Source organism: Pteronotus mesoamericanus, unplaced genomic scaffold, assembly GCF_021234165.1.
Source record: "Pteronotus mesoamericanus isolate MK-2021 breed Mesoamerican mustached bat unplaced genomic scaffold, CSHL_Meso_final scaffold_408, whole genome shotgun sequence".
Lineage (NCBI taxonomy): Eukaryota > Metazoa > Chordata > Mammalia > Chiroptera > Mormoopidae > Pteronotus > Pteronotus mesoamericanus.
In genome coordinates, this window is record NW_026555315.1 from 2,035,179 (window position 1) to 2,055,889 (window position 20,711).

Below are 20,711 nucleotides of genomic sequence, written 5' to 3' on the forward strand. Positions count from 1 at the left end.
CCGGCCGCCGGTGATTTACGAGAGGGCGGGCGATAAATACCCGCGAGGTTGGAGCTCAAAGCGGGGTGGGGCCAGGAGGGGGAGCGTGGCGGCTGTGATTGCATTTCCGTTGTTCTTTTCGTTTTTATTTTTGAGGGACAGCAGGTGGTGACATCCGGGGTGGGGTGGGTCTCGTGCGACCTTCCTAAGGAGGTGCCCCCGCCCCAAGGGCAAGTGGCGGGTTGAGGTCAAGGGCCCGTGTGGGCGGGGCTCTCCGTGGCAGAGCAGGGACACTTAGGGGTCAAGAGAGCCCCCAGTCTTACTGGGCTCCTTGGGTGAGCCCCTCTGAGGTTAGAGCTGTGTCCTTTGATGAGATGGCCCACACTGTCCCCAAATTCCTACCACACTGCCTGCAGGCTGCCAGGCCCACCTGTGGAATTCCCATCACTGCCTTCCCCGGAGAGGTTCAGGCGACAGCAGCTCACCTGTGGCGCCTGCTGTTGAAGTCACGCCCGTCCGGAACGGCGCAGCCCCCGGGGTGGGGGCTGCTCGGGCCCCAGCAGCCCGGCCAAGAGGCACGCGCCTGCCCACGGTGCCGACTGCGCCACAGCTCCCACAGGTGGGAGCCCTCGCCCGCAGGCCTGTCTCTCCTGTCCCCCTGCTCACAGGCCTGGATAAAACCCCAGGCAGGCAGAAGACAGTGCTGGGGGCCGGGGCCCCCGCCTGGGCCGGCGGCCAGCAAGGGTGAGCGGGCGCGAAGACCGGGCCGCACGGCTGATGAGTGGGCGTCTGCCCCCTGCAGGTGGCGGCCCGCCTGCCAGGTGGTGCCTGGTAGCTGGCTGCAGTGGGAAGGCCGCCTGCCTCCTGCGCACCAGGCCTCCCGCGCACCAGGCCTCCCACGCACCACAGCCTCCTGCCCCCGCCCCCGCTCCCCACCCCCGCAATGGCCCCTCTGACTCCCGAGAGGAAGGCTTTCTGAGCAGCAGAGCTGGGGGGGGGACTCCACAGGCCCGACCCCAGCCCGCGTGTCCACCGCCCCCTCAGAGGTGGGAGGCGAGCCACATGCCCCTCCCCCAAGAAGAGGGCGTGGTCTGGAAGGGCCTGGTGCCTGCCCACCTCCTCACTGACCCTTGAGAACGGAGCCCCGCACGGAGGCTTCCTGGGACCCCGGGGGTCCCCCAAGCAGAGCGTGTGTGTCCTGCAAGTTAAAGCAGCATCCCCTCCCCACATTTGCCAGATATTAGCGGCTCCAGGGCCGCCGCCGGCCCGTGGCGGATCACTCTGTAAGAAGGGGACGCGCTTCTGAGTCACCCCTCCCTGGTGTGACAGCCACCAAGCCCCACAGCCAGCACCTTCGGAGCCCCCTCTCCTACCAACCCCCACCCCCGGCAGGGAGGCCCAGAGAAGGTGGCAGGAATGGCCCGCCCCCCTGCCAGTCCTCGGAGGCTCCTGGAAACGGACACCTGAAGATGGGCAAATAGCCCGGAAGCGCAGAACCGGGAGTTCTCATCTCGCCTTGCCCGCAGCCTGTCTGCCCGGGCACTGGGTCTCCCTTCACCGCCTGCGCCTGTACTGAACTTGCTCTGGGCTCGCGTTGGTGCATCGCGCCACGCACCACCGGCCACGGGCACAGCACGTCCCTCTCGCCAGCTCTCAGCAAACGGTCAGCGCGGGCAGGGGCGCCACGCCGGGCCCTGCCTCCTCCGCAATCCTGGCAGCATCGGGCGCAGGGGCCGGCGAGGCGCCAACTGCCCGCGGCGGGGAGCGGGGGGAGGAGCTCAGGTGGGTGAGCAGGTGCGGCCTGGGGTGTCGGGTGTCTGCTGGCGGCCTTGCAGCTGCTGTTTCTGGCCTTCTCTTGGCTGCAAAACGTGCTGCCTCACCACTGCCCTGCGTGGGGGCGCAAGCCGCGCAGATGCCCCGTCTCGGTGAGAGCAGAGGTCTGCAGTGTGCACGGCTGGGCTGCAGGGCGGCGGCAGGAACGCCAGGAGGCACGCGGCCCCGGAGAGCGACTCTGCACGCCCTGCGGCCTCCTCGAGAGCTCGATAGTGTACACACAGGAGCAGGTCTGCGGGATGTGCCTGTGCTCGGTGACTGTCACACACATTATTTCCAGTCCCCGTGACGATGGGACGGGGCTGGCACCCAGCGGGAGGGAGCCCCAGGGCCTGGCGGGGGCCCCACAGCCCAGCCGGGGAAGGCAGCACAGGAAGCCTTCCCCGGGGGGACCTGCCTGGTCCCCGCACGCGACCTTACCCCCAGCCACTTTGTGACTAACGTCTGGGACAAGTGGGGGGGGGGGCAGTTGTCCACACGCAGTGCTGGCCAATCCCACAGGCTTCTCCAGGGCTGTGAACACAGTCGGCCCGAGAACTGGGAGGAGGTTTCCAGGCAGGAGGCCATGGACACGGCAGTGCGGCCGCTGAGGCCACCCAGCGTCCCAGGCCCCCTTGGAGGACCCAAAACAGCTCTGCGTTTGTCCCCCGGGAGTCGCGCGTGTGCACAGCGGCAGCGGCGGGGCTTCACCGCCGGCGGACCTGCCCCGGCCTCCCCCCGGGACCTGCCGCAGCAGCAAGGGGCTATCCTGGCTTTTTGTTTGTTTTCTTTCCCTGGCACTGAGCAGCCGGCATTTCACACAGGGAGGCCCCACGGGGGGTCCCCGAGGTCCTCTGTGGGGGAGGTGCCTTCAGAAACCCACTGTGCCATCTGGGCCCTGGGCCCGGTGCCTCATTTGAGCGCAGGAAGGTTTTAAGCATCCTGTGTTCTTGGCCGTTTGAATCTGAGACACGACGGCCACCAGTCAGCCGGGAGGGCGCTCACGGCCGTGGGTCCGGCGGCGGGCGCCGTGGCCTGGGGCGCTGCCTGTGCCGCTGCCTGTGCCGGGCCTCCAGCCGTGTGGGCGCTGCAGTTCATGGCAGCTCTGGGCAGAGCACGCCAAGTCCTCTGAACGGGCCTAGCTGGTGGCTCCCGGGAGCTTGTGGGATCCATTCTCCGCTTCCCTGCGGGTGACGGCGACTGCAGGGAGGGGGCGCCTCGGAGCCGTTTCTGCTGCAGGTCGTGGCCGTCCTGCCCCGCGGTCTGACAGGGGAGGACAGACACGCACGGCGCAGCGGGGGCGGGCAGGGCGCACGGCACGCAGGTTCCAGCAAGGCGCCACGACGTCGCTGTCGGCGTCGGGCTGCCCGTTGCCACGGTGCCGTGCCGAGGGCGACGTGGTGGGCGTGGCCGAGGCGGGGGCGGGGGCGGCTGCCGCGGTCTCTGCGTGGCCGACCTCCCTGGCTCGCTGGCTTTCCGTGGTTGTGCGTCCGGGTTTTATTGTGGAATTTTGGGTGGTCCGCCCTGGCCTCCTCCCCTTCCCCGTGGCTTCCTCCATCCCTTGGCCCCTGGATAAGCTGTTGACCCCAGGCCCCCATCAGGCCCAGGACGCTTCCGTTTCACCCGCGGCAGGAAGCAGCCACCGTCTTCACCGGGGCCCCGTGGGCAGCCCGGGCAGGAGCCCTGTCCTCCCAGAACCTTGGCCAACGGCGGGCGGGCTGCGCGCCAGGCCGTGACTCTGGGCGAGCCGGAAGCTTTCTGTCCACAGTGGGGCTCTTGTTTGTAAAGGGAGGGAGGCTTTTCTAGAAGTGACAAAATGCTGAGCTTACCTGCCACTCCTACGAAGTCATCACGGTTCCCGCCGGATTAGACACGGAAGGCAGGGTGTGGCGCGACAGCTGCCTTCTTGCCGGGCATGGCAGGGTGTGCCAGCCAGACCCCATCTCCTCCCTGCCAGGAGCCTGGCCCAGGGAGGGGACGAGGCGTGGCGCCCAGCGGCTCACCTCGACCTCATTGAAGGCTGCGGCCTTTTATTTTATTTTTTTAAAGATTATGATTCCAGCCACGTAGCAGGTGCCTAAACCACCTAGCGGCCACATGGGAAGCAGTAGTTGATGAGGAAAAGCCAAGCGTTCGGGGCCTTTGCAACTGGCAGACCGTCTCAGCTTTACCTTCTCAGCCCAAGAAAGCCCCGGGGCAGGGCCCGGCCCGGTGTCCAGGGAGGAAAGCCCCCCTGCCGGGCCGCCCTGCCACGCAGCCCGGGGTGCTCCGTGCGCCGGCTCTGGACTTGGCGGGTGGGGGCGCACCCCGCGGGGGCCCCACCCCCAGCCCCGAGTGGGGCAGCTGCCGGCCGGGCCGCCCCCCCCCCCCTGCCTTGGCGCTGCTCTCGCTGCTCCTTGCTCTGAGGCCGCCGCGAGCCCGAGCCGAGGCCTCAAGCTGGTCCATTGACTTGCCGGCAGAATCGATAGCGACTTCCTTGTGGCCGTTCTGTTTGGAAATAAACATCTGAAGTTGGATGCATTGGGTCTGGTTTGGTGGAAGAGGTGCCGACGTCGGGATGCAAACGGCCTGGGTCTGCCATTTCAGCCGGGCTGCGCGCTGACCGGGCGGCCCCGGACGAGGGCCCCTCCCGGCCCCAGTCTCTCCGTCTGAGTGAAGCGGCCGTGGTGGCGGGGGGCGGGGCGAGGGTTCAGGGAGAAAGCAGAGGGAGGTGCCAGGCGCCCAGTCGGCCCCTGTGAAGGGGGCGCTCCTTCCTTGGAAGGATGTGGGCACGCACATCGTGTGCCTGTGTGCCGCCTTCACGTGCGTGTGCCCATGTGTGCATGTGTGTGGGTGCCATACACGCACTGTGTAGGTGTGTGTGTGTATGGCATGTTTATGTGTGTGTGTTTACTCTGGGCAATATGACAGCTAGAAGCTAGGACTGCCAAGTGAAAACGCAGGGCACTGGGTTAAATTCTCGTTTCAGACACTCAATGAATAACTGGTAGTGTAAGTGCATCCCAGATACGGCGTGGCACACTAAGAACATTCAGCTCTCATTTGCTGTCAGAACTTGAACTTTCCCTGGGCACCTGCTCATGTTACGCGCGGAGGCGAACAAGCCCAGCTGGGGCAGGGCAGGCTATTTCAATCCTCAGGCAAGCGGTGCAGGCCCCAGGGTGGGGGTGCCCCAGGGGGCGCGGCCGCGAGAGGGGCGCCCGTCTGCTCAGCCCAGCTGGCCAAGCCCAGAGTCTCTGCGTGGCCCGGTGATTTCTTCTCCTCTCCTTGCCGTCAGGGGCCCCCCGATTGCGCGGGCGGAACGGCAAGCCACGCGCAGGGCGTCCTGGCTGGGGACAAAGACGCAGCCCCGGCCTCGGCCCCAGGGCGTTGCCAGAGCCCACACGGGCTGCTCAGAGCTGCCAGGTCCGCTTGCCCGCTGCACCTCCCCGCTGCCTGGGTGCTGGCGGTGTTCTCCGAACCTCGTCCATTGCACGGGTGGCAGCTGATCTCCCGTGCAAAACAGGATGCGGCAGAGCTCAGAACAGCTGCCAGACAGCTGGGGACCCACCGCACGGCCGCCGCCTCCTTCCCAGCCGCAGCAGCCCCGCAGCCCTGTCCTCGCCCCCAGCCTCCGCCAGCGCCACGCCACGCCGCCCCCTCGTCTTTCCGGCGCCCCCAGCCCTCTTCAGTTTTGACTTGGAAAATTCCACCCAGGTTCCCCCAGGTGCTCGGTGGGTGCGGTGGCCACGGCAGGTTCCAGTACCAGCAGCCGGCACGTTTTAGCAGGGAAACTGACGGGAGGGGGACGCGTCCTCCCCTCCCCCGCGGCCCCTCCCAGCCCAGCCAGCAGACCCACCCCTTGCAGCGTGAATTGTTTTCAATCCAATCTTGTTTTTATTGAAGTTTCCTCCAGGGTTAGCTCAGGAGACTTCTCCTGCAGCCCCTTCCGTGTGGCCTTATTTACCAGGATCCCCTTGGCGTGGCATTTAAGCATCTCCATTAACATTTCGTGCATCTTGCTCGCGGCGCACACGGGCCCCCTGGGGCCTCCGGGGTGGTGGGCACGGTGGCGGCCCGCGGAAACGCCGGGCTTCTTTTAATTGGTTTGAAACTGTTGTTGTCGACCACAGAGGGGTCCCTTTCCTTGAGTAATGACCTGGAATTTGATCACACAGCTTTTATTAGCTTGTAGCCCCGAAAGTGTAACTGTGTGGGGCCCGAGCCAGAGCGGGCACCCGCCTGCCCCCGCGGCGCGCGCCAGGGTTCCCTGGGTGCCCGGGCCGGGCAGCAGGACCAGGGCCCTCTGGAGCCCGCCGCCCAGGAGAGGGTGCAGGTGGAAGCGAGAGGGACAGAGGCCCCTCTCCAGAGGCTGAGGCATTTGCGTGTGGCTACAGGGCAGCTCCTGGGGGCTGGAGAGTGGGCAGGGGCGCCCGGGGCTGGGGGGCACCTGGGCTCAAGCGTCCCCTTCCCTGGGGCGGTATTGCTGCCACAGGGGCCCCCGGGGACCTCCTGGGGAAGCGGAGGCTCCCGGCAAGTGATGCCAACACCAGGCCCCCGCCCGGCCACCGCCATGGCCGCGCTTGTCCAGGAAGAGAAGGCAGGACCCCACACGTCTTCCGCCCACCCTGAGGGTGTGGCCTTGTACCCGTCAGGCCCCGTACTGCAGGCGCCTCCGCTGCCCCCCCCAATCCAGATGCCGGCCGGGGTCTGCTGGGGTCTGGGGTAAAGACCCAGGTGGGGAAGGGGCGAGGAACCAGCGAGCAAACACGTGGCGCGAGGAACAGGGCCCGGGCCCACGAACGCTGTCCTGGGGCCCGTGCGTGGGAGGAGCACAGGCGCCCTGGCCCCCTGATCCTTTGCGGGAAGCCCCCGGCGTGGGGCCCAGCCCCTCGGCCCTGCCTGCCGCTCCCCCGTTGCTGACCCTGCCCGAGCAGGGCTGCTGAGGGTTCCCCAGGTGGGGACGCCGAGGGCCCCCCGCCGGCTGACCTCTGCGACAGCCAGGACAGCATGGCAGCCACGAGCCAGGCGTGGAGCCAGGGAACCGGGGTGCGGGTCCCGGCCGTGCCCCGTGCAGGCTGTTCCCCTCGGGGCAGGCCCTCCAGGCGTCCCGGGCCTCAGTTTCCCCCTGGTGTCACGGGAGGGTTAATGAGTCCCGGCAGGAAGCAGGTTCTGAGAGGCTTTATTACACTGAGCTCCTGACCTTCCCCTCCCACGCCCATCCTCGCGTGGGCTCCGCCTGAGGAGGGCCCAGGGCAGCCTCCCCCATTCCCCAGGCTACTGAGCCCGTGGACACCTAAGTGCCTGAGCCTCAGAGACCCCAGGACTCCCTGGGCTCAGAGGGGCTGCGGGTTTCGCGGCTCCAGCCCTGCGTGCTGCCTGGGACGCGGGGCGGGGGCCCGTCTCCCTCCTAGGAAGGGTCCTGTCACCTGAGCCCCACGACACCTGCACCTGCCTGCACGGTGGCTCTGGCCATGACCTCCTGCCCCCCGCGCCCCATCCAAGGCTCCAAGGCTGAGGCCCCTGCGGCTCCTTTGCGTCTAAGCCCAGCCGGGACTGGGGACGTGTTCTCTGTCTCACAGAGAATCTCCACCCCCCACCCCTTCCAAACGCCTGCTCGTCTCCTGGGCTCTCCCCGTCGCCCCCCTCTGCCCCCTCGCTGTCGCTAGTCCGGGGGTGCTCGTTTGCGGGCCGCAGCGGCTTCCGGCACAGGCCTGCCCCGCCCCGCCGCACGCACGCAGCCTGGGCGGACTCTTGAGAGCGGCCCGTCACAGCGCGGCGGGCCCCTCGCCGCAGCATTTTGCTCTGCAGTGACTGATCCTTCCTCAGGATTGAGAAGCCTCAGGCAGGGCGGGAAGGGGCAGGGGCGACTATCATGCCCGCCCCCGGGCCGGGCCAGGCTGTCACTGCTCAGAGACTTGGGGGTGGCACGCTCCAGGCTGGGGACCGTGCAGTCCTTGTTCCCAAGCAGCTGGCCGGCCCCTCGCTGCCTCCTCCCCCATCTCTCCAACATCACTACAGAGGTGACACGGGGCTGCTCCCCCGGACCCCAGAGTGGGAACTTTGTGCTGGTCAGAGTGTTGGGAGGGACGGGGGACAACAATATTTGTGGTTCTGCGCTTGGGGTGCCAGTTGGAGACACCCTGAGTCAGCAGGGTCGTCAGAGCCACTGGCCCTGTCGGATCCGTGTGTCTGCCTGCAAAGACGTAGCTGTGTGTCCTACAGCACAGAGGTTGGCGGGTAGGTAGATAGATTAAGTGGAAAGATAAATAGGTAGATGAGATAGATTAGGTAGATAGATTAGATAGATAGGCAGATAGGAAGGTAGATAAATAGATTAGATAGATGGATAGATAGATAGATAGACAGATGATAGATAAAAGAGGTGCATTTTAAGGAGCCGGCTCCCCGGCCCGCTGCCGAGGCCAGCAGGTCTGGATGAAGAGGCTAAGCGTCTGGATGAACTGCAAGGAGCACCAGCCGCAGGTCGCAGGCCAGGAGCTGCGTTCGGCCCTCGCCCCTGCAATCTGGCAGGGCTCTGGGGCCCCAGGCTGCTCGGGGCGATGCTGAGCTTCAGCCCTGACAAGGCTCCATCGACTCAGGAGAGGGTGGGGACCGTGCTGGGACCCGGTGACACAGGCATCCGACCGTGGGCCCAGCCACGGCCGGCCGCACCCCGGGGCGTGCTGGCACCCTCCCCCAGGCCCCTGTGTCCGTCCGTTGCAGCGGTGTGTGTCCCCCGCGGTGGGCGGCAGAGCTGGGGCGCCTAATGCCGTCCTGTGTGCAGCGTTCAAAGATGCTGTTCCCATGGCACTCTGTCCTGTGATATTTTTAATCGCGTGCGCGGGAGAGCGGGCGTCTGAGGGCCTCCAGACAGCCAGGGGCTGAAGCGGCTCTGTTCTTGTGTCTTCTCTGCACAGCGCAGCGTGAAGCCAGACCCGCCAGAGGAAGGCTCGCCAGCGTCCCCTCGAGCTGGTCTGCAGGCCCCTCGGCCGGGACCCCGTCCTGGGAGCCGCTCCGCGAACAGGTGAGTGCCCTTCAAGATCAGGGCTCCTCAGAGGCCGGGCCCAGGGCAGGAATGTGGCCTGAGGAGGGTGGGGGGCCCTGCTGGGAAAGAGGGGTCCAACCTGGCCCTGCCCCTCGGTTCCTGGACCCCTCCTGCGTGTCCCCTGCCCTTCCCCAGCCCCTTCACTAACATGCAGATCAGCGAATGTGTGATAGATAATTAATAGACTGATCAGCCAGCAAGGGAGGTGAGTAGATAAATAATTTTAATTATCCTTGGGTTGCCCATAAATTCCCTCACTGCCTTTTTATTAAACTCTCTGTTTACGGGAGTCATTTAGACTGTGTGTCACTTCTGCCGATCCCTCCCCCACCTCCCTGGTGTCTCCCTCCAGGTCTGACCCAGGCTGGTGACGCCGCGTGGCGGCCAGGCCCTTCCCCAGTGGGGCCCGGCTGGGGCGCGGGGGTCCCGGGCCCCGCCCAGGGGTCGGGGCTGGCGGTGAAGGGGGCGGAGCGCGCTCGGTGCCCCAGGCCCACCCCTGCCCGGCCGGGTGCCGCCTGTGTCCAGGCGGACTCAGAAAACTTCATTATGCCTGGCACCTGCGCCGTAGGTATGAGCTCACCGCCCTCCCCAGGGAGGGCCTGGCCTATTCATAGCCTTGGCCGAGGCTCCCTCCTGCTCCCAATGAAAGCCAGGAGAGAAAGTGGGTTAATAAATATCAAAGAGAAGGCCCTCGAGAGGGCCTGGGGCCAAACTGTCCCAGACGCGCCAAGAGTGCGGCTGCGGGACGGGGCACGGGCTCCCTCCACCCCCTCCTCTCCCGCCCCTGCCAAGGCCGGCGCCCAGCTGGCAGGGCCGAGGGCCGGCAGCGGCTCCAGGTTTCCCCCGAGGACGGGGGAGGTGTGGGCGTGGGGCGGTGGGCAGGGCTCGAGTGTGGCCTTCAGGCCCGTGGGGCATGGGGGACCCTGACCTTCCCCGCCTCCCCCTTCCCACTGGACCCTTTCTCCCACGGCTTTGTCCCTGACCTTTGCACCTCCTCGTGAGCATGAGAGAGAACAGGAAAAGTGGCTTCGGGGATGGCCATGTGGCAAGGTACCTCCCCACCCCTGCCCCCTGCCGGGCTCTGTGGCAGGGACAGTTCAGCCTGAGTCAGAAACAGGCGCGCGGAGAGAGCGGAGCCCAGGCCCCGAGCAGGGCAGCCGGGGACTCTCGGAGGGCAGCAGGCAGCTGAGGCGTCTGCTGCGCGAGGCAGCGGCTGGCACTCTGCAGCGATGTGTGAGCCGGCCAGGGCCGGCGGGCTTTACCGACCCACCCGGCTGAGCGCCCCGCACCGGGAATGGTTCCGTCCCTGCCTTGTTTATTGTCGCCATGTGCTGAGTGGGGACACTCCTAGATCGTGGGGAGTGGGTGCGAGAGGTCACACCACCAGCCCCCAAGGGGCAGAGAGGAGGCTCGTACCGGGTGCGCAGCCGCAGCCGTGCGCAGCCTGCGGGTCGCCCCTCCCGGGTTCTGCCCGGTGGCCGTGGTGTGGCCGCGCCTCTGCGTGAGGTGGCCCTGGCTGAGCTGCAGGGCGCAGCCTCCCAGCGGTTTGTGTAGCTCGGAGCTGCGCCGCCGCGGCTGCGTCCCGGCCCACGGAGGCTGAGTGGGAGGAAGGCCGGCCGGGAGGGGGCAGAAGGCGCTGGCAGGCGGCTTTGCCAGATGCGCCCTCCGGCTGCCCGGTGCCGGGCCCGGGAGGGGTGGCCGCCGAGCCTGGGGCAGCGCTGTCTGCCCAGGGCGGGCCGATGAGGGGACAGGCCTGTGCCTTTGTTGGGACATGGAGACCCGCGGAAGCACTCCCTTCTGTCACAGGAGAGCAAGCCCCGTCATGACAGCGCTGCGCCTCCGGCGCTTCTGGCCGTTCTGTGGACATTTTTAGGGTTTCTCAGCTGTTTCCGTTTGGGGGAATTGGGGGTGAGTGGAAAAGAATGTAATGGATGGGCGGCAGGACCAAACTGGTCATCCAGCGTCCCTCCCCCGATGGGCGGGCATCACAGCGGGGCCGTCTCGCCACCGTCCCCGTGCTCTGGGACCAGCGGGGCGGGGCAGCGGGTCACAGCGGCTGGCCCGCTGGCCCCCACTCTATGCTCCTCCAGCGCGAGAAGTGGGGAGGGAGGGGGACGCTGCGCCGCAGACCCCCGCCCGGCGCGCACGGAGTGTCACGCCGAGGGACCCTGCCGCTGTGCGTGCGTTCACATGCACGGCGGCGTGAACCCTCCCCCAACAGACGAGGACCCCCGGGGACGAGGGGACGAGGACCCCCGGGGACGAGGGGACGAGGGCTGGGACCAGCACCGGGCCCTCTGACCTGCGCTCAATGCGGGTCGCGCAGAAGCGGTTTGTCTGTCTGCCGCCTTGAAGGGGGGGTGCGTCTGGCCACGGGAGTGTCGGGCCCACTGGCCCCCCGGAAAGGGGCTCGTGCCAGACAGAGGGGACCTCGCGGCGGGAGCCCCAGGCCGCGGGGGCTGGAGTAGGCCCTGTCCCTGCGGCCGCCATGTCCCTGCTTTGCGGTCAGGACTCCAGGCCTTCCGTGGAGTTGCGCTGTGGCTTTGGGGGGACGGAAGGGGGACGGGGTTCAAGCTCACAAGCACTTGCTGTCCCCCAAATCCTTTCCTAATCCTGAACCATGAGGGGAGCAGGGAGAAGGTGTCACTGCGGCCCGGCTTCTGCCAGAGGTGCAGGTCACACCGTGTCCCGCCACAGACTGCCGGAGACCTGGGGGCCCCCTCGGTAACGCCCTCCTTTTTGACCCAGGGGGAGGTGTGTCTCTGAAAGGCCCACGACTTGCCCCAGGACCCCCCGCCAAGGACCTTCCCGGGACGGCCGCTTTGTTCCCGTTGCCACCAGAGCAAGGTGGTTCTCTGATGATCGGCAGCCCTGGCCGCCCGGCCCGGGGTCAGACCGGTGGAGGCGCGAGCTGGTTTCACAGGGGCCCACGTGCCCTGGAGGCGAGAGCCGCGCCCGCCCGGGGGGACGCTGAGCCTGCCGCCCTGGCCGCGCCCGTCCCGCCCCGACGCTGCTGACCCGGCCCGGGCTGCCGGCGAGGCCAGGGTGGGGCTGGCACCTGCCCCTACGCACAGGGGGCTCGTCCGGTGTCCTGGGGATGAGTGCGCGGCCCGTCGGGGGGAGCCCCAGGGACGAGGGGAGGAACGTGGGTCTGTCTCTCACAGATGTGAGAGAGCGTGACAGCATTGTCCCCAGAACGCGATTCCAGACGTCAGGGCGACCCCGCCGCCGCAGGCCGCAGGCCACCCGCAGAAAACGCAGAGCCAGAGCCCTGTGCCTGTTCGTTACGACGTAAGCAGCAGGTGCTTGCAGTAGAAACACAGACAAGAAAAATGAAGAAAACACACCCGCAACGCGCTCCGAGCTCAGCGTCTGTCACCTTGCAGAGGGGTGTCTCCATGTAAGGGGACACACAACGGTTTGCTGAAGTGGGGTGTTTCTTGGTGCATAAGCCGGGCTTCATTGTAGCTTAGCAGTACTTGCAGGAACATACACTACGTTGATGTTCACCTTGTATTTAATGATTGAATGTTATTTCATTGCATACAATCGTTTATTTAATGAATCCCCTTGGGTATGTCTCTAAGTACTAAGACAGGCATTAGCCACGGACCCTGTTTCCAAAATTCTATGCCATAATTTCAGAAACGAGAAGATTCATTTCTCAGACAGGAATTAGGACATGATTATTCACATTATAAACGTCTGCCGACGTGCCCTCCGGTGAGCTTCTGAGAAACGGGCTCCCCCAGGCGTGGCGCTCGCTGTGGCATGCGGCCACGCCTCAGCCTCGCTGCCCGGCCCGCGGCTGCGATGTGCTACCACGTATCTGGTTGCCCGGTCTGCCCCTTCTTTCCTGGGCTCCTTCCGCACCCGCAGAATGTGGGGGGGCATGTGCACATGTGTATACATACACAATGCCCATGCACACATAAACGTGCACACATAGGGAGGGGGACCCCGAAAACCCAGAATTTATTTAATATAAAGAATTGTGTATTCAGAGAGTTCCAAACAAGATGGACGCAAAGAGGCCCACTCCAAGACACATCATCATCAAAACGCCAAAGGTGAAAGATAAAGAGAGAATCTTAAAAGCAGCGAGAGAAAAGCAGTTAGTTACCTACAGGGGAATTCCCACAAGACTGTCAGCTGATTTCTCAACAGAAACTTTGCAGGCCACAAGGGACTGGCAAGAAATATTCAGAGTCATGAAAAGCAGGGACCTACAGCCAAGACAGCTGTACTCAGCAAAGCCATCATTTAAAATCGAAGGGCAGATAAAGAGCTTCCCAGACAAGAAAAAACTAAAGGAGCTCACCATCATGAAACCTTTATTATACAAAATGTTAAAGGAACTTAGAAAAAGAAGACAAAGACGATCAAAACTATGAACAATAAAATGGCGATGAATACATATGTACAAACAATTGAATCTAAAAGACAAACTAAGCAAACAAGAACAGGGACAGAATGGTGGACACAGACAGGGTTCTGATGGCTGCCAAATGGAAGAGGGGGTGGGGAAATGGGTGAAGAGGCGAGGGGGGGAAGTACAAATAGGGCGTTACAATAGGGCGTTGCAGCACAGCCACGGCGGCGTAAGGTACAGCATAGGAAAGGGAGCGGCCAGAGAACTTACCCGCATGACCCAAGGGCAGGAACCGTGGTGGGGTACGGCCCGAGGGAGTGGGGGTGCTCAGGGGAGGGGACAGAAGGGGGGAAATCGGGACAATTGTAATAGCGTAATCAATAAAATATAGTTAAAAATTTAAAAATGCAACAAATAAAGAATTATGTATGTATTCTTCCATGTTTAAACTCAAGTCCCCTTCAAAGTGCTCTCCATCTGATGTAACACACTTATCAAGACCTTTTTTCCACTGCTCAGAACAGTTTGTGAACTCGTAGATTTTGTTGCCTTTTAGTGCTTTGGCCGTTTTTTTGTTTCAGCTCTTCCACAGCGGCAAAACGCTTCCCTGTGAGGACTTTTTTCATCTGAGGAAGCAAAAAAAAGGTCACTCAGGGCAAAATCAGGTGCAGAGGAAGGATGGGGCACGGGGGTCGCTCTGTTTTCGGTCAACAGCTGCTGAACACTCAGCGCGGTGCGGGTGGGTGCACTTGTAAATCATGCATCGTGAAGCGGACAAATGCGTTGAAAGAGTCATAAAAAAAAATTCACTGAAGCCAGACACAGCCTCTCACCACAACGCCAGCTGGCGCGCTGGTCCAGGTGCGCTGCTAGCACACTCACCTCGTGGGGGAGGCCTGGACCACCCTCCAGAAGATAATTCAGGGTTTTGGGGTCCCCCCTTGTCCGTACACACACAGTATTTGGAAGTTTCTCTCCATTGTCAGCTGAAAGGGGATGTTAATTTAATTCCCTATTAATCACATCTCTTTATCAGGTGGCCTGCTCCCAGCAGCCTTTCCCTGGGAATACGCTATCTGTTATCTCTCCAACAGATATAGGGAAAGAGATGTTGACGAGGCAAGGAAGCTCAGGGCTCCCAGGCATGCGACTCACTATATAATGAGGCACATAAACCTTTGAAGAGAAAATACTTAGGGAACTTTTAATAAAACTGGGTCGGAAGCCTCCTAGCCCCAGACTGAGGGTTCGCGTCCCCGGGCGCGGGGCCCAAGCGCACGGCGGGGCACCTGGTGAAGCAGTACAAGCCCCCCTCAGAGGACCCTCCGCCCTGACCAGTCCAGCCGCCCGCTCTGCGGACCCGCTGCTCCTCCCAAACCACCAGAAGGGGCGGGCAGAGGTCTGGCCACGGGCGAAGCACTTGCATGTGTTTACACAACCAGATACCAAATAAACCAGCGGTAAACACGTTTCTGGTACATTTGTAGTCAATTTCAGGGAGATATATTCTTAAATAATTTATTGAGTTGAAATTCACATGACCCAAAATTGGACAATTCAGTGGCAGTTAGTGCATTCACAGTGCCTTGCCGCCGCCACCTCTGTCTAGTTCCAGAACATTCCCATCCGTCCAGCAAACCCCTTGCTCAGGCACATTTTCATTAGCATTTAGTCACTTTTTTTGAAAAGGCGCCCCAGCTCCCAGCAGCCCTTTCCTTGCGCTGTCCTATAAACAAACACTTGGGAAGCCGGGGCCGGCCCGGCAGCGTATGACGTCCGGGGTTGGCACCAAGCGTCTGTTCTTTCGCCCTTTCGGCAGCTCAGGATGGGGTGTCGCCGGGGGCCAGGAACGCCCGGTTTGCAGAGCACCCCACAGGCTACGCCTAAGTTTATCCATCATTTCTCGGTGGACACTTGGGTGACTCCCACCTCTTGAATTTGGGGGACACGGTCCAGCCGCCCGCAGAGGCTGAGAAGGCCTGGCGCTGGGCCTGGGGGAGCCGGGCGCCGTCCTGCCGGGTTCGCAGGGCGAAGAGGGCTGCGGACATCGTGGCTGTGGACGGGGCCCGTCCTTGGGCACGTTCCCGGGAGCCCAGCGCCCGGGGTGGGAGATGCCCGGAGGAGCACGGCCTTCTTCCAGGCCCGGGGGCTGGGCCGCTTCCCCGGGGAATCCCTCTTCCTGACACTCTCATGATCCTCAGCACGTGTGCATGCATAACTGATGTAAAGTCGCATGTAAAGGACAGGACGCGGCACGGCTCTGGCCCTCGACGTGACCGTTACATCACGAGACTGACTGCCCCAAACCGACTAAGAAAATCAAAGTTGGGAGGGTGGGGGGTGGGGGTGGGGTGTGTGTGTGTGTGTGTTATGGTGACTTTGATGGAGGCTTAACATTTTAAAAAATACCTTGCTGATGGCAGGTCTTTTTCTGAGAAGTTCTTTCATAGTTCCTTTTGGAGTCTGCACACTGGGAGCCTGCATATCCCGAGCTGAGGAATCTGGCAGCGTCAGCAGGCTGCAAAATGAGTGATGTTAAACACAACAAAAGTCTCTAATCCACCTGGTTTTGGCCTCCAACCGCTTCCCAACCCCCCACCCCGTGGCCCCCCAGGCAGCCCCCCCCCACCCCACAAGCTGTGACTGAAAAGTGAAAAAATAGAGACGGCCACCCCAGCTAGGAGTGAGGTGGGCTCATTCATTAGGTGACGCTCAGTCATTAAGGATTGTTTACAAACCGCTGCACTTCCCCACTGCCCGGCTACCGACAGCTGGACAGACAGACAGGCCCTGCTCTCCCGGACAATCTGATAAAAGACAGTCTAATAAACGACTGTCGCCCGACCCACACGGACCCGGCTGGCTGTCCTCACACCCCCCGCCCAAAACCGCCCTGGGCCGGGACGGCGGGGGCTCGGTGGCGGCCAGGTCACGCCTGGGGCCGCGCCCAGGGCAGCCCCTAGGCCCCTGGTTTCCCTGTGGGACCGCGGGCGACGGAGAGGCCGGGAGTGGCGGGCAGGGCAGGACACCGAGTGTGAAGCGGCAAGAATGGTTGAAACCTTGGAGAAAAACGATTAATCCAAAACATAAGCCAACAACTCCTGACTCTTCGCTCAGCACCGCCCCTCACTCAGGCTCAGACCCGGCAGTTCTGCGTCGGGAGGCCAGCAGAGCTGGCCCCAGGCGGCCCAGGGACGCCCGCGAGCGGGGAGTCCCTTGCCAAAAGGCGTCGGCCCCCACCCCAGACACACAGAGCGTCCGGCGCTTCCCCCCTTGCCGCGTCCTGCCGTGGCTTTCCCTCCCGCCCTTCCCACGAAGCGAATCTCGACTTAAGAAATCAGACCTGGCAGCTGTAGCTCATCCTTAACATGCTCCAATTGCCAGGATCTGGAAAATCTGCTGTGGGCAGGCAGAACCGCCTCCAAATGCACTTCCAGCGTGGCGGATTCAGTGAGCACACGCGGCAGAATTTATCTGCATGCCGCTCCTCGCGGGCCCCCGCCGCCGCCGCGGGGTAAAGCCGCAGCCTCGAGGCGCTCCCCAATCTGAGCACGTCCGTGGCGGCCCTTCTCTCTCACCTGGAGCCTCTGACAAGGACCACCTGCCGTCGGAAAGATGGTCTGAGCCCTGAGCAGAGCTCACGTGCGTCGTTACCTCCTGGAAAATGAGGCTGAGTCGGGCACCGGTTTCTTCCGTAACAGGTCTTGGTGTCACCCACCACCGGGCGGACCTCTCCTCCTGATGAACAAAACTTGAGGACGCTCTTCAGACAGAGGCTGGTGCGGAAATGAACTGAGAACAGTGCCAAGCAGTAGTGTTTCAGATTTGAGGAAGGCAGACCAGCAGCAACAGGAGCCTTCCTAAGCTCTAGCTGCTGGTCCCAGGTGATAAAGGAGTGACAGGTGCCTCAGAGAGACGCGAGGCCCGGTCCCCAGCCCGGGGCCAGCGGTGGAGGCACCCGCCGCCCAAGGCCCAGGGGCGGGGCACTGTCCGGGGTGCCAAGTGCTTGTTCTCCGTGCCGCCCGTGTCTCCCCGTTTCTCTGAGAAGCGAGGGCGTTCACTGGAGTGGGGCACAGCTACTTAAGGCCGGATTCGGTGACAGGTGTGCCTGATCTAATCTGCTAAACTGCCCGCCAGCCTGCGATGCTGCCCGGGGGCTTCCAGCGTGGAGAAACTGTTAAGTAACAGCGGCGACTCGACGCGTCGGAAGCTGCTTCCGTCCGCCTTGCTGTTCTGACTGACTGGGGTAGTCGTGTGGCCACAGGGCACAGCCCGGGCCTGTGCCGTGAATGTTCACCTGCTCTGGTGGCCGGGCGGTGGCCCTGTGCGGGGCCAGGACGTTGCTTCCCCTGCGCTAGCCGACACTAGGCCAGCGGGGGGCTCTCCGCCCGGCAGCCCCGTTTCAGCTCCTCGTCCTGGGGCAGCCCTGGGGCTGGCGTCCCACGACCGGGGTGACCTCCCGCGCCCCGCCCCGAACCTCTCCTGCCTCTGGTTCCCACCGCTGCTGCAGGCCGTCCTGCGGCGTCTCCGCCATCCCCCGAAGCAGCAGGTTAATGAAAGGGGGACTTGGGGCGAGCAGCAGACAAGGCCCTGGGACAGAGCCACCGACCCCCACGTGACCTTGGGCGCGTCCCCACCTCTCTGGGTTGCCGGTTTCCTCACCTGTGAAACGGAGGCGATGAGACCCGCCCTGCCCACCTTACAGAGCCGTCGGCAGGATCCAGCCAGGCGACAGCTTTAAGTGGCGTTGAAAAACTGCAGAATATAGTACAAACGTAAGGCATTAATAACAGCTGCCTTGTAAAAAAGGCGAGGCTTCTGAGACCTCCGTCTCTTCTGTTTCAGCCAAGCAAGCGCTTCTGGGGCCCCTGTGCCGGAGGATGGAGGGCAAGGGCAGATCTAAAGCCCCGTAAAGCCAAAGCAAGGCCTTCGGGGAGCCATCTTTTACACTAACTCCCAAGAGAAAGGCTGCATTCCAGAGCGAAGTCTGTTTGCTTCTTACCTTCCTCATATAAAGGAAGCGCTCCCCTATCCGCTAATGCAGCTTCACATCGGTGGAATCAGAATACAATAGTCAGAGGTCTCTGGTGGCAGTATTGAGCGGCAGACAGAAAGCAAAAGGATCCGTTCTAAGCACCGGACGCACTGCTGTTCCCTCATTAGCTGGCAAGAGCGCCCAGCGTTACCCTCCGCGGCATCGACGGCTTCGGGGACAGAGTGTGGTTGTGTGTATGTGTGTGTGTACGTGTGTGTACGCACGCACGTGCGCACAGCACTGAGCGTGTGAATGTAAATGTTATCGCTATAGACGGCTGCCTTAATTCCTTTCTTCAACCAGTATTTATTAGCACCGTCCACGCGCCGACGGTACTGGCATACCTCGGACCGTGCTGAGGGCTGGCGACTGTCTCCACGGCCTCTGGTGGCTATCGGGGCAGGGGGACCGGACAGCCGGGACCCGGCCGAGGACGTGCCGCACTCGAGTGCAGACAGTCCTACCACTGCTCTGGCTCTGTGGTCGCCTCGGCTCTTCCTACTCACCGCCCCCCTCCTGGCAACGCACATGCATCTGGCCTCTGGTCTGTCCTGGTGGTTTTGGAGCCCACAGCTTCCTCCGGCGGCGAAACAGGCGCCCTCCCACCATGTGTGTTGTGGGGAGATGTGTGACTCCTTGGAGCAACCCCGAGCGTCGGTGGCCAGCGGGAGCCTCAGGCTGAGGGTGGGGCTGGGCGCCGCGGGCCCTGTGCGGCTGCGTCTCAGCGGGCGGTGGACATCGCCATGGCCCAAGCGCGTCCCCTGCCCTCAGCCAGACTTGAGCCTTGCGAAAGCCAAGGCTCCGCGGCCGCTCCCACGTCTGACTGGCTGAGTCGCACGCTGCCTGGGTTGCTGGGGCCGGCCTGCAGCGAAAGTCTCTTTCTTCCTCCTGAGCACGGAGCAGCCGCGTGGGGCCATCCAGACAGGCACTGGGAGGTGACAGGAACCTGGGGGGAAGGGCCAAGTTCCTGCTGTGTTCCATGAGCGCGCAGACGCTCTGCACGCGGCCGCCCCTGAGAGCAGAGATCAAGGGAAGGAGACTTCAGAGGACACCTCGAGCGCGGGCTGCTGCCCCGGGCAGTGGGCTGTTTGGACCTGGCTCTGGGGCGGGCCGGCGGCTGGGGCGCGGGCTCTGCCCTGCGCCCCGCTCCTCCCCGCAGAGGGGGAGCGTCGCCGCCACAGAGCGTGCGCGCGGCCTGCCGGCACATCCCCACATCGAAGCAGGGGCTGCGAACACCGCCTACATTGCCTCATGAGTCCCTCGGGCAGCCAACCTTACCCACCCCACAGCAGCTTCTCATCCCCCACACTCGAACGCTGCTGGCACCGTCGCCCCAGAACCCACAGTGTGGCCCTGCAGGGAGAGCCGCGGCTCTTCCCACGCACCTGGGGCGCCGGCGAGACAGAAAACGCCCTCGCAGGGGGACGCAGCAGCCAGACGCGCAAACGCCCGGCCGTCAGAGCTGGCGTGTGTGCGGCTCGTCCTCCTCTGTCAACTCAGACGCGGTTTGGGCCGGCCTGATGGCTCTCTCCGGAGCAGCAGGTCCGCGTGGAATGTTGCCCTTCCCGCCCCCAGCCCTCAACACCTCGTCTTTAATTTGCTCCTCCTCTCCCGGGAGAGGGGCGAGGGGCGGGAAGCCTGAGGAGGGGCCAGGCCAGCGAATCTGTGGGGAAAGCCACAGGGGCGGCGCTGACCCGGCCGCGGAAGAGCCCGCCTCGCCCTGGCGGGGCCCCCCACCCCCGCCTGCCCAGGCACCCTCGCTGCTGCTGGGGGAAGGCGGCCGGCAGCGTCGGCAGCAGAGGGACCAGAGCAGAGGGCATGGGAGGGCTGGTTTTGCACACATGGGGCAGCCTCTCCCCGACCAGTCACCAGGAAGAGAAGTCTCTGCAAGAGATGCGCAGAGCCTCTGCTCGTCTGTCTGCCTTGTCAGAAACCACAGCTGCTCTGGCCTTAGCCCTGGGCATCGCCGTGTCCCTGGGGAAAGAGGAGGACGGGCCGCCCAAGGCCCTTCGCGAGGGTCGTTTGTGTCAACCCCGGATTCCACCTGCAGACGGTGGGGGCCCGCAATCCCTGCGCAGACCGTGTCAGGGATGAGCTTTGCAATGACCGCCGTGTGTCGCACTGCTTCCTACGAGCCCGGCGGAGGCTGAGACCCGCCCGTGGGCCACGCACTTGCGTCCCCACAAGAATCCTATGAAACTGGCACAGTGTGACGATCATAAATCTCCGTTTCCCAGGCGGGGAAACCGAGGCTCACCCTTGCCTGACCCCCAGAGCCTTAGAAGGTCCTGACACCCACTGGGCGCTTGCTCCCACTCACTCTGCCGGGGCCGCCCCCGCGGAGGCCCCTGTGATTGGCGCCGGCCGCCCGTGCGTCCCGTCGGAAGCGGGGTTGCAGCCGCCACGGCCCCCCGGCCCGGCCCGGCCCGGCCCAGTGTTAGTAGTTATTTTTAGCAATCAATGTTATTGATGCCGTGTTCACTAGA

General features: G+C 63.7%; 1 protein-coding gene across 2 annotated transcripts in view; it reads left to right on the forward strand.

Moving 5' to 3' along the window:
- RBFOX3 (RNA binding fox-1 homolog 3) overlaps positions 1-20,711 on the forward strand; it is a 269,214-nt gene that overhangs the window by 127,197 nt on the left and 121,306 nt on the right. Inside the window, exon 3 of one of the 2 annotated variants that reach the window (XM_054593393.1) lies at positions 8,691-8,797. The gene's annotated coding sequence lies outside the window, so the exon portion shown is untranslated. The remainder of the gene's footprint in view (positions 1-8,690; positions 8,798-20,711) is intronic. The other variant, XM_054593394.1, reaches the window with a different exon arrangement.